This window comes from Stenella coeruleoalba (genome assembly GCF_951394435.1).
Source record: "Stenella coeruleoalba genome assembly, chromosome: 3".
NCBI classification, from domain to species: Eukaryota; Metazoa; Chordata; class Mammalia; order Artiodactyla; family Delphinidae; genus Stenella; species Stenella coeruleoalba.
In genome coordinates, this window is record NC_137148.1 from 144,330,060 (window position 1) to 144,340,303 (window position 10,244).

The 10,244-nt window shown below is 47.1% G+C and overlaps 1 long non-coding RNA gene across 1 annotated transcript; it reads left to right on the plus strand.

Moving 5' to 3' along the window:
• The first annotated feature begins 107 nt into the window (after positions 1 to 107).
• Positions 108 to 8,329, plus strand: LOC307184735. Its single transcript, XR_013827814.1, has 3 exons — positions 108 to 400; positions 1,332 to 1,541; positions 7,968 to 8,329. It is a non-coding gene; the product is annotated as an uncharacterized lncRNA (long non-coding RNA).
• Positions 8,330 to 10,244: the final 1,915 nt, after the last annotated feature.

The window sequence follows — 10,244 nt, forward strand, 5'->3', positions numbered from 1 at the left end:
GATTCACCTGCTGCTTAAGTCTCGTGTGCAGCCCTGTTGTCTACCAACAGATATTCCTGCCTCATTTGGTAGCACCTGCTTGGAAGTCAAAGGGGAAGTGATACCTGTGCCTTGTAATAGGCTGGCCATGAACCAAGAGGAAAGTGAGCTGGAAATGAGAGCCATAGAAATTTTTTTTTTTTTTTTTTTTTGCGGTACGCAGGCCTCTCACTGTTGTGGCCTCTCCCGTTGCAGAGCACAGGCTCCGGACGCGCAGGCTTAGCGGCCATGACTCAGGGGCCCAGCCACTTCGCGGCACGTGGGATCTTCCCGGACTGGAGCACGAACCCGTGTCCCCTGCATCGGCAGGCAGACTCTCAACCACTGCGCCACCAGGGAAGCCCGAGCCATAGGAATTTGGGTAAGTTTTTTGTTTTTGTTTTTTTGGCCGCGGGGCACGGCTTGTGGGATCTTAGTTCCCTGACCAGGGATTGAACCTGGGCCCATAGCAGTGAAAGCGTGGAGTCCTAACCACTGCACCGCCACACCAGGGAATTCCCTTGGGTAAGTTTTGGACACAGGCTTTTGCTAGTTTCTGTGGCCATACATGGATAACTTAGTTTAATTTAGCTTCAGTGTTAGGCTTGCACCTGTGTTGTCGTGTGTGAGAAAAACACTGACCTTCAAATAGTGAGAATCCTAGCCTTAGATCAGTTATGGAATTTCTGTATGACCCTGGGAAAGTCCTTTCTCCACTCTGGGTTAAGTTACACATCTGTAAAATGAAACAATTGTTTGAGATTTCTTCCATCTCTGAATTGAGGTTCATTAACATATGCCTCTTTTTTAGGAGCAGTAGGAGATGAGTTCAAGTTTTCCCCAGTGTTACTGAAACTGACAGGTCATCATGCTTCAGTTTCTGGCCAGAATCTTTCTTCTGCAGCCCCTGTTGGCTATCAGCCCTAATCCCTCCCTCCAGCGCTGTCTGGTTAACTGCATTTTCTCTCTTCCCTAGCATGTCCTCAGAATCCTTCCGGCAGAGTGAGTGCAGGAGCTGCAAAGAACATCTAAAGGGTCCAAGAGAAGTTCTTGATCTGAGCACTTCCTGTCTCAATATTTATTGTCTACCAAACACAGTTAATCCGCCCCATCTTGCAGAGTGACAAAGGAGACCTGACACCTGCTCATTTTGCTTTTACTGAGTGGGTCTCCCTGGAGACAGGTGGTAGATTGTACCTAATGATGACTGTGAGGTCTCCTGGTATGAACAAAACACACACACACAAACACAAACACATTCTAGCTTCAAAGCCCAGACCAAGCTGGTAACAATGGGTTCTGTCTCTAATTAGATGGTCAAGAACATGCTCCAGTCAGTCCTTGAATCCACAGAATCAAACCAGCGTCTCATCGTGGGGAGCGTCATTAGTATGAGCGTCATCGACATCATCATCATCATCATCATCACCATCACGCTAGTGGAAACACAGTTCTGTCCAACAAATAATAATTGAGCCTTGACTCTGTTCTGGACACTGGAATACATGCCGGGGGAGAGAGAGGTAAGAAAGAGAGAAACAATAATCAAGTCAACAATTCAGTAAACGAGAACAGGCTGTGATAAGTGATGTGAAGGCAGTAACCAGGTGGACGTGCTGGAGGGTGCCTGGGATTGCAGGAGAGGAGGAGGGCTGCACTTCAGCTTGGATGGTCAGAGAAGGCTTCTCTGAGGAGGCGGTGTATGAGCGGAGATCCCTGCAGATTGCTGGGGAGGACAGAGGTGTGGCTGGTACTGAAGGTCAGTTGGGTGGAGGGACAGAAGCGGAGCACGGGGAGTAGAGAGCAAGGGGTAAAGTGATCGGAGGTGGAGTTGCAGAGGTGGGCATGCTGGGCCTTGAGGACCACTGGAAGATTTTAAGCAGGGTAGTGAGATGATCTCTGATCTTAGAGGGCTACTCCGGCTGCTTCGTGAAAAATGGGTGGATTGGAGAAGTACCAAGACTTGTAAAGGCTCGTCACCTCGGGCTCCTCCCGCTCCGTCCTGGCCCACAGGCCGTCAGTTGCCAAGTGTGTGCTGGAAGCACTCCGGGAACTGTGTGAGGGTTTGAATCCGTGTGGTGGCAGCAGAGAGAGCGAGAGAGAAGTGCTCAGATGCGGACCGTCATTTAAGAAGCGCTTATGGAGCTCCTACAGTGCGCCAGGCACTGTTGTAGGGATGAGGGATATGATGAAGAACAGGACAAAGCCCCCATCCTCTTGGAGCTTATATTCCAATGGGGACATAGTCAGCAAGCAAGTAGACCGACGTAGAGTGTTATATTCAGTAGTATAAACTAGATAGTATATGTAGATAGCATAAATGCTTATGAAGACAACAATGCAGGATGAGGGATCACGAGTGACGGGGTGTTTGAGAGATAGAGTGGTGGTTGAAGATGAATTAGATGAAGTGGATGAGCGGAGGGAAAGGGAGACTTGAAGGGTAAGTTGTAGGGTTTGGGCTTGAGCTCTAGGGTGTACGGTAGTGTCACTTACAAAGAAGGGGAGCATGGGGAATAAATAAGCGGGACATCAAGGGTTCTGCCTTGGTCTTACTGATCCTCTAGGGCAGCGCTCCCCAACCTTTTTGGCACCAGGGACCGGTTTCGTGGAAGACAGTTTTTCCACGGTTTGGGGCGGGGAGGGGGATGGTCCAGGCGGCAGATGAAGCTTTGCTCACTCAGCCGCCGCTCACCTCCGGTTCCTAACAGGCCTCAGACCTGTACTGGTCCTTGGCCCAGGGGTTGGGGACCCCTGCTCTAGGGCCATCCTCTCCTCAGATGCGGGACACAACGCATGCTTTGTTATAGCAGTCAGCTGGTTTCAGTAGTTGACGGTTTGCATCTTAGAGGCACCCACAGCTTGGGTGTCACATACTCCTGCCCTGCCCAGGAATGAGTCCTGTCAGGTATTTCCCTGTGGGAACAGAGAAGAGCCTCTCTCTGGAGCTCTGCCCTGCCCGCTGATCCCCACCCCCTGGCTCAGTAACCTCAGCTAGTCCAGATAGGAGCTCGTCGTCCTCCCACCCCCTCTTCTCTTGCCCACTCACTTTCCTAAAGGCCCTGCCTCAGCTCATGGTACCAGCACCCACCCACTCGCCCAGCACAGAAAGTTGGGCGTCATCCTGGCCTCCTCTCGCCCCCTCACAGTCCACATCCAGCCAGTCACCCGGTCCTCTTGTTGTTATCCTCGCATCTACTCCTTCCTGTCTAACCTCACTGCTCTCGTCTGAGCACCAGCCTCTGCATCTGACATTTATACTCTTAAAGGTCCTTCCTGCCTCTTGGCTGACTTTATCCCATCTGGCCTCCTTACCGATGCCAGAGTGAGTTTTCTCAAAAGCAAACCAGACTGTATCATTTCCAGGGCTTAGAACCATGCCTCTCCCGCAGTATTGTCTTCAGGATAAAATCCCATCCTAGGACATAAGACCCATCGTGATTGGATGCTGGGAACCTCTTCAGCTGTATCTCTTGCCTCTCTGCACCCTTCATTATATGCTCTGATAAGACAAAACTGCTTATAGTAAACTGAGTACATGCTACTGCCCATTGCTGTTACCTCTTATGCATGTGTAAACCTCTCTCTTGAGTTCCCATTGAAAGCCTATTTATACTTTAAAACCCAACCCAGAAACCCCCTCCTCTGGAAAGACTTCCTTTCCTCTATGCTACTTCTGGTCCCTGTACATGCTTCTATGTTTACCACTCATTGCATTATAACATAGCGGTCCATTTACTCACCTGTCTCCTTCAATACCAGATGAACTCTTTGAGGGCTAGGGTTGTGACTTATTCTGCTTGATATCCGCAAGTCTAGTATGGGGTCTGATCCAGGAAGTTGGCTCACAAATGATTAAATTGGATGAGTTTGGGTTCAAGTCCTTCAGATGCAACCTGGAAACTCATCCTTCTAGAAACTTCCAGAACCAATAATTACTGACAACAAAGGCAATTTAGTAGGAGTGAATCGTACTTTATGGGCATAACACTGAAGAGCGTAGCACCCGGGAACCATTGTGTATTTCCTAACACCATGTTTAATCAGGGACAGCTCTAATTATAGACGGACCTCTTCCTGGCCCTGGGACGCCTACGCAAGTGTATTTATTTATAAAGGCTTTGACCATATTAGAGCAGAGTGCAATGGTTAAAAGCTAGACATCACAATCCAGCAGAACTAGGTCCTGATCTCTGATTGATTGTGAAGCTTTGGAGTGGTACTTTTTCCTCTCTGTGTCTTGGTTCCCTCATCTGTAAAATGAGGATAAAAATGGCTCCCATGCCTTCAGCCTTTGTGAAGACGAAATGACTTCCTGCATCTAAAGTGCTTGATACAGTCGCTGGCCATGACAGCTCTGGTGGTGACTCCTGCAGAGACAAAGCATTCACGCTGGTATTCAAGCTGCCATTTAAATGTCTCTTCTGCTCTCACTACCGTATGCAAGCAGACTAGATTAGGGTGCCTGTTTGACATCTTAGAAAACTTTAGGACTTTTGTTCATGGCATTCATCGTGACACTGTTTGCGTCATATTTCGTCTGACTTCCTGACTCAGCTCAGAAAGATCCCAGAGGACAAGGACTGTGTTTTTTAATCCTTAACTCTTAGCACAGTTCCTGACACAGAGAAAGCTCTCATTGAATATTTGAATGACTGAGCAAGTCTTTCTTACTAGCATGCTATCTTGGCATGGGGTATTTGTGTGTGTGTGTGTGTGTGTGTGCGTGTGCGTGTATGTGTTTGGAGGGCTATTTGGTGAGGTTAGAAGTGAAAGCACTGATAGAAAGCCCATGGTGATGGAGAATGGGGGCAGATTCTGGTTAGGGAGCTCTGCACCAGTATAATTAGAGATTAAGAGCACATAAGGACAGGCCCCGGCATCACAGGATTTTTCAGGCTGTCACTGCCTTAGGCTGTGAGGCCAGTGTGTATAATAAAAATAGTTTGCACAGTTCTGCTTTGGAAATCAGGACTCTGACTGAGAGCTTAGCCAACTAGCCAGCAAGAATAGCTTTCTGGAGCTTGGAGCCTCATGAAAATTCCAAAACTGGGGAATAATAAAAAAAAATAGGTTTGTTTGCTGGCTTTGAAAAACTACATTAAAAAAAAAAAGCAAAAAACCTTCTCAATATTCTCTTCATCTGCAATACAAATTATCAGACACTTCCTGTGCACCAGCTCACAGAAGAGAGGAAGAAGGAGCCAGGAATAAAGCAGGTGCTTCATAGGAAGTCATTGGCTAAGGCATGAAGAAGAGTAAGGAGTACGATGTGGTCGCCAGACTAATGCTAATCTAAGCGTGGGGCACAGGTGAGTGCCGACACCACCTGTTTGTGATTAGCTCCCCATTCGATAGGGAGCTTGCCACAGAATGTAATACATCAACGACATCACTAGGCACACTGTTTGCAGTTCAGCCGCTATTTTTTTCATAGCAAGATATGCTCCATGAAAGTAGCATTGTATTCTTCCCTGTTTTGGTGCAGTCCGTCACTGCCTTAGGCTTGGACCGGTAACAGATAGTTCTCTGACCAGCTGCTTTGAGCAGCACTGGTCTAGAGCATGGACTTCAAAATCAGTCAGACTCAGCTCTGCTGCTTAAGCGAGTCTCCTGAGCTGTCTGAGCTTTGGATTCCAAGTCTGCAAAATGGAGAGTCATTCATTCAAAACAAAGTTTGAGCACACACTGTATACTAGGCACTGTTCTGTGAGTTGAGGATATTGCAGTGACCCTGGCTGATAGGATTCCTGCTTTCATGGGGCCTACAGATAAAGAAGTGAGATAATTACAGCTTATGATAAGTGCTGTTAAGAAAGTCAACTGACTCTTTGATGTGTGTGTAACAGATTGGATGGTTAGGGAGGTTTAAGAAGGAATCAGCTGTGCGAAGAACTCAAGAAAGAGTACTCTAAGCAGAGGCGAGAGCAAGTGCAAAGGCTCTGAGGCATGCTGGGGGAAACAAGAAGATGGCCAGCGTGCCTGGAGTGGAATGAGGGAGGGGAGGTTGAGCATGGGGAGAGGTGAGGTCAGAGAGGATCCAGTTCATGCAAGGCTTAGTAGGGCACAGGGAAGAGTTTGGATTCCATTCTAGAAGCAATGTGATACCATTGGAGGGTTTTAAACCAGACAGAGTTTTTTTTCTGAACCATGTTAAAGAGTTTGGACTTTGTTCAAAGAACAACAGGGACCCACCAAAGATTTAAAAGCCTGAGAGTGTCAGGATTAGAAGCACATTTTATAAAGTTTACTTGGGTTGTGGTAAAGATAGCAGTTAGGTGGGACTAGAGGCAAAGAGACCAGGGCTTCCCCATTGGCGCAGTGGTTGGGAGTCCGCCTGCCGATGCAGGGGACGTGGGTTCGTGCCCTGGGCCAGGAAGATCCCACATGCCGTGGAGTGGCTGGGCCCGTGAGTCATGGCCGCTGAGCCTGCGCGTCTGGAGCCTGTGCTCTGCAATGGGAGAGGCCACAACAGTGAGAGGCCCACGTACCGTTAAAAAAAAAAAAAAGAGACCAGCTAGGGGAAGACATTCTGGTAGTGGAATGAGTGAAGAAGTGTAAGAATGACCGAATTAACATCCTTAACTGGATCGCAAGCTTCCTTATGTCATGAGCCTCACCGCCTCTTGCTTTGGCTGTTCTGTGGCATGAACTTTAGGTCTTTGTGAAAGTCAGTTTTTAATTAACATTCAACTAGCTGAATTGACTAGCTAACATGAAATCAAACTAGATCCTCCATCCACTCTTCAGAAACTGACTGCTTGTGTACAGCGCTGGTCTTGTCCATGGTATAGAAGTCTATCTCCTTTACCTTGTTCTCCTCTCACCTCTCACTTCATACCCACTGATGCTCAAGTCTAGGTGAGCCTATTTCCAACAGCAACTGTACTAGAGGGATTTCCATCTGGAACCAAACAAATGCCTAAGCCCTATTTGGAATGCGTATTTCCACAGTCATCCAGCCAGTGTTGCACAAGGCAAACTGGCACTTGGTCAGCCTGCTTAAAAGAGCTCTTAGTGCTCTTACATGAGAGGCGGGCTGTTCATCACCAGAGACCTTGCTAGCCATCATGTTGGCAACAATGATGAGAGCTGTTTATTGAGCAACTACCAGGCACTGGGCTAAGGGATTTACGTTTATTCTCTGATTTTAAACCTCACAACAACCTTATATGATAGGTGTTCTTAACTAACTCTATTTTAATGAGAAAGGAACTGGGAATCAGAGAGGCTAGGTAGCTTATCTAATGTCATACAACTCATCGGATGCCTACCAGGATTTGAATGTAGTTCTTGCTGATTCCAAAGCCTTGTGTCATTTTAATAGTAAATTTTAATTTATTTTTTTATTTTAGTGACTCCTTATAATTTTTAAAGTTATTTATGCTCATTGTCACACATTCCAACAATTTGAGATTATATAAACTACTGAAAGTATTTGTTCTGGTTATCGATTGCTGTGTAACAAATCACTCCAAAGCTTAGTGGCTTCAAAACATTCATTTAATTATTACCTCGCGTGGTTCTGGGACCTGACTGGGCTCTCCTAGTTGTGTCTCTCTCACTGTCTGTCATCTGGTTGTGGTCGGATATCAGCCAGGGCTGGAGTCATCTTAAAGCGTTTCTTACCCTCAGGTCTGGCCCCTGAGGCTGACTGGGATCTCCCTGGGACTGTCTGCTGGAACACATACACTTGGCCTCTCGCTGTGGCCTGGACTCCCTCAAAGTGTGATAGGTGGGATCCAAAAGGAAACGGAAGGAAGTAGAAGCTGCTCATTTCTAAAGGCCTGGGCCAGAAATGGGCAAAGGGCCACTTCTGCTATTTTCTATGGATCAAGCCAAGATTGAGGGGAAGGAGACATTCCATGAACGTCAAAGAATTTGGAGGCCATATTTAAAAACTGCCACAGTCTGCTTCTGACCACAAATTATTTCTTTTCCTCTTTCAGCAAAATGAACTTGTTCCATCGCGAGACGCTCCCAAACTTCTCATGCCATCAGGTTCAGGCTTGAAGTCCAGGATCTCGTCTTTGGTATCATTTCCAGGTATGAGTGGAGGTGCCTTGAGTGTGGTTTCTTAGTTACAGCTCTTCAAGAATGAGTCTTTTTTTTTTTATGAATTAAAAAAAAATTATTTATTTATTTATTTTTGGCTGCATTGGGTCTTCGCTGCTGCGCGCGGGCTTTCTCTAGTTGTGGTGAGCAGGTGCTACTCTTCGTTGCGGTGCACGGGCTTCTCATTGCAGTGGCTCCTCTTGTTGCGGAGCATGGGCTCTAGGTGCACAGGCTTCAGTAGTTGTGGCATGCAGGCTCAGTAGTTGTGGCTCATGGGCTTTGTTGCTCTGTGGCATGTGGGATCTTCCCAGACCAGGGCTCAAACCCGTGTCCCCTGCATTGGGAGGCGTATTCTTAACCACTGCACCACCGACCGGGGAAGCCCAAGAATGAGTCTTGATCTGAGTATCTGTGAAGTAAAAAGATAACTTATCTGTCTTCCATACCTAACATCCATCTGTGGGCTAGGCATCTGAATGCTGCAGTAAATGTATTGTGGGTTCCTTGATTAGGGTCCAGTTCTAGTCAATGTTTCTCTGCAGCTCTGCCTGTTACCCGCAAACTGGGTTTACCTCTTGGTGGATGTGGAAGCCAAATGACATAACCAAGTCAAAGAGTGGGAGAAGGAAGGATTTATTACTTGCAGTAAGCAAGGAGAACACCTGGGATCTTCCCCCAAACAAAACTGGGGAAGTTTTAAGCTAAGGGTATATACATATTCATGAAGGGGCTGGAGCAGAGAATTCAGCCTAGAATTGGGGCAAAGGTTGACAGAGCTTGAGTTGACTGAAGTCGTGAGGGTCAGGAAAGGTCAATATTATCATTCATTAGGTTCTGAGCAGCCTGGGGTCTTAGCATGCAGTTAGCATCCTCCATCTGGGTGGGGGGCCTTAGTTCCTACAGAACTCAGAGCTCTGTATCAGAGTGTTATGTATCTCCTTCTCTTTTTGTTCAAACTGATTCTAAAAAAACTTTGAGGATTTTTATGATTTTTACTGGAGTTCCTTGCATGGGGAAAAAAACCATGACACAAATCTTTTTGGCTCCTGTAAGTCCTTTTCTACCTTGGATGCCTTTTCAAACCACTGTGGGACAGCGCCCTTAAGAATCTCAGAAATCCTGTTGTTTATGGAGATAGGAAGGCACACCCTTAAGCTCTTTAGAAGGATTTTGTCTGTTTGGAATGGTTGATGAAGTACCTTAAACCTCTCTGAGCTCTTAAGAAAAGATGCAATGCTCATCCTTTGCTGGAAAGCCATTTTAATTTGAGAATAGTTTGCCCTCTGGAGAAGCTGGGAGTGAGAAGTAGTTTTATTTTCAAACCCAGAAAACACTGGCTTTTACATAACCTCTGCGTTCTGCTTGAAAACCAAAAAAGTTCCTTTTTTTAGCTTCTCTCTCTTCTTTGTATTTTACTAGAGGCAGGTTGGTCAGATCATCATGTTTATGAGGTATGTTTCCTACTTTTTGGCATTACAGCAGACAACAGTGTCACCAAACTTTCTGAAACCGTGCACCTCAGATTGGGACCTGAACCCACACAGCCGAGACTTGAACCTGGCCAAAACCCATAGTCTTCCAACTGAGATCACACACCTGGTTTCAGGGCTTAATGAAGCTCAGGTTTTGTTTTTTTTTTTTGCGGTACGCAGGCCTCTCACTGTTGTGGCCTCTCCCGTTGCGGAGCACAGGCTCCGGACGCGCAGGCCCAGCGGCCATGGCTCACGGGCCCAGACGCTCCGCGGCATGTGGGATCTTCCCAGACCGGGGCACGAACCCGTGTCCCCTGCATCGGCAGGTGGGCTCTCAACCGCTGCACCACCAGGGAAGCCCGAAGCTCAGGTTCTTGATGTCTCATTGTAGAAAGAATTTAGTGAGAGACAAAGTGATAGGTAAGAAATGGATTTATTTAGAGAGAAACATACTCCACAGACAGAGTGTGGGCCACCTCAGAAGGTGAGAAAGGCAGCAGGGTATGGGGAGGTTGTCAGTTTTTATAGTGGTGGGTAATTTCATAGGCTAATGAGTGGGAGGAGCATTCCAGCTATTTCAGGAAGGGGCAGGGATTTCCAGGAATTGGGCCACCGCCCACTTTTTGATCCTTATGGTTGATCTTGGAACTGTCATGGCGCCTGTGGGTGTGTCATTTAGCTTGCTGATGTGAGCGTATA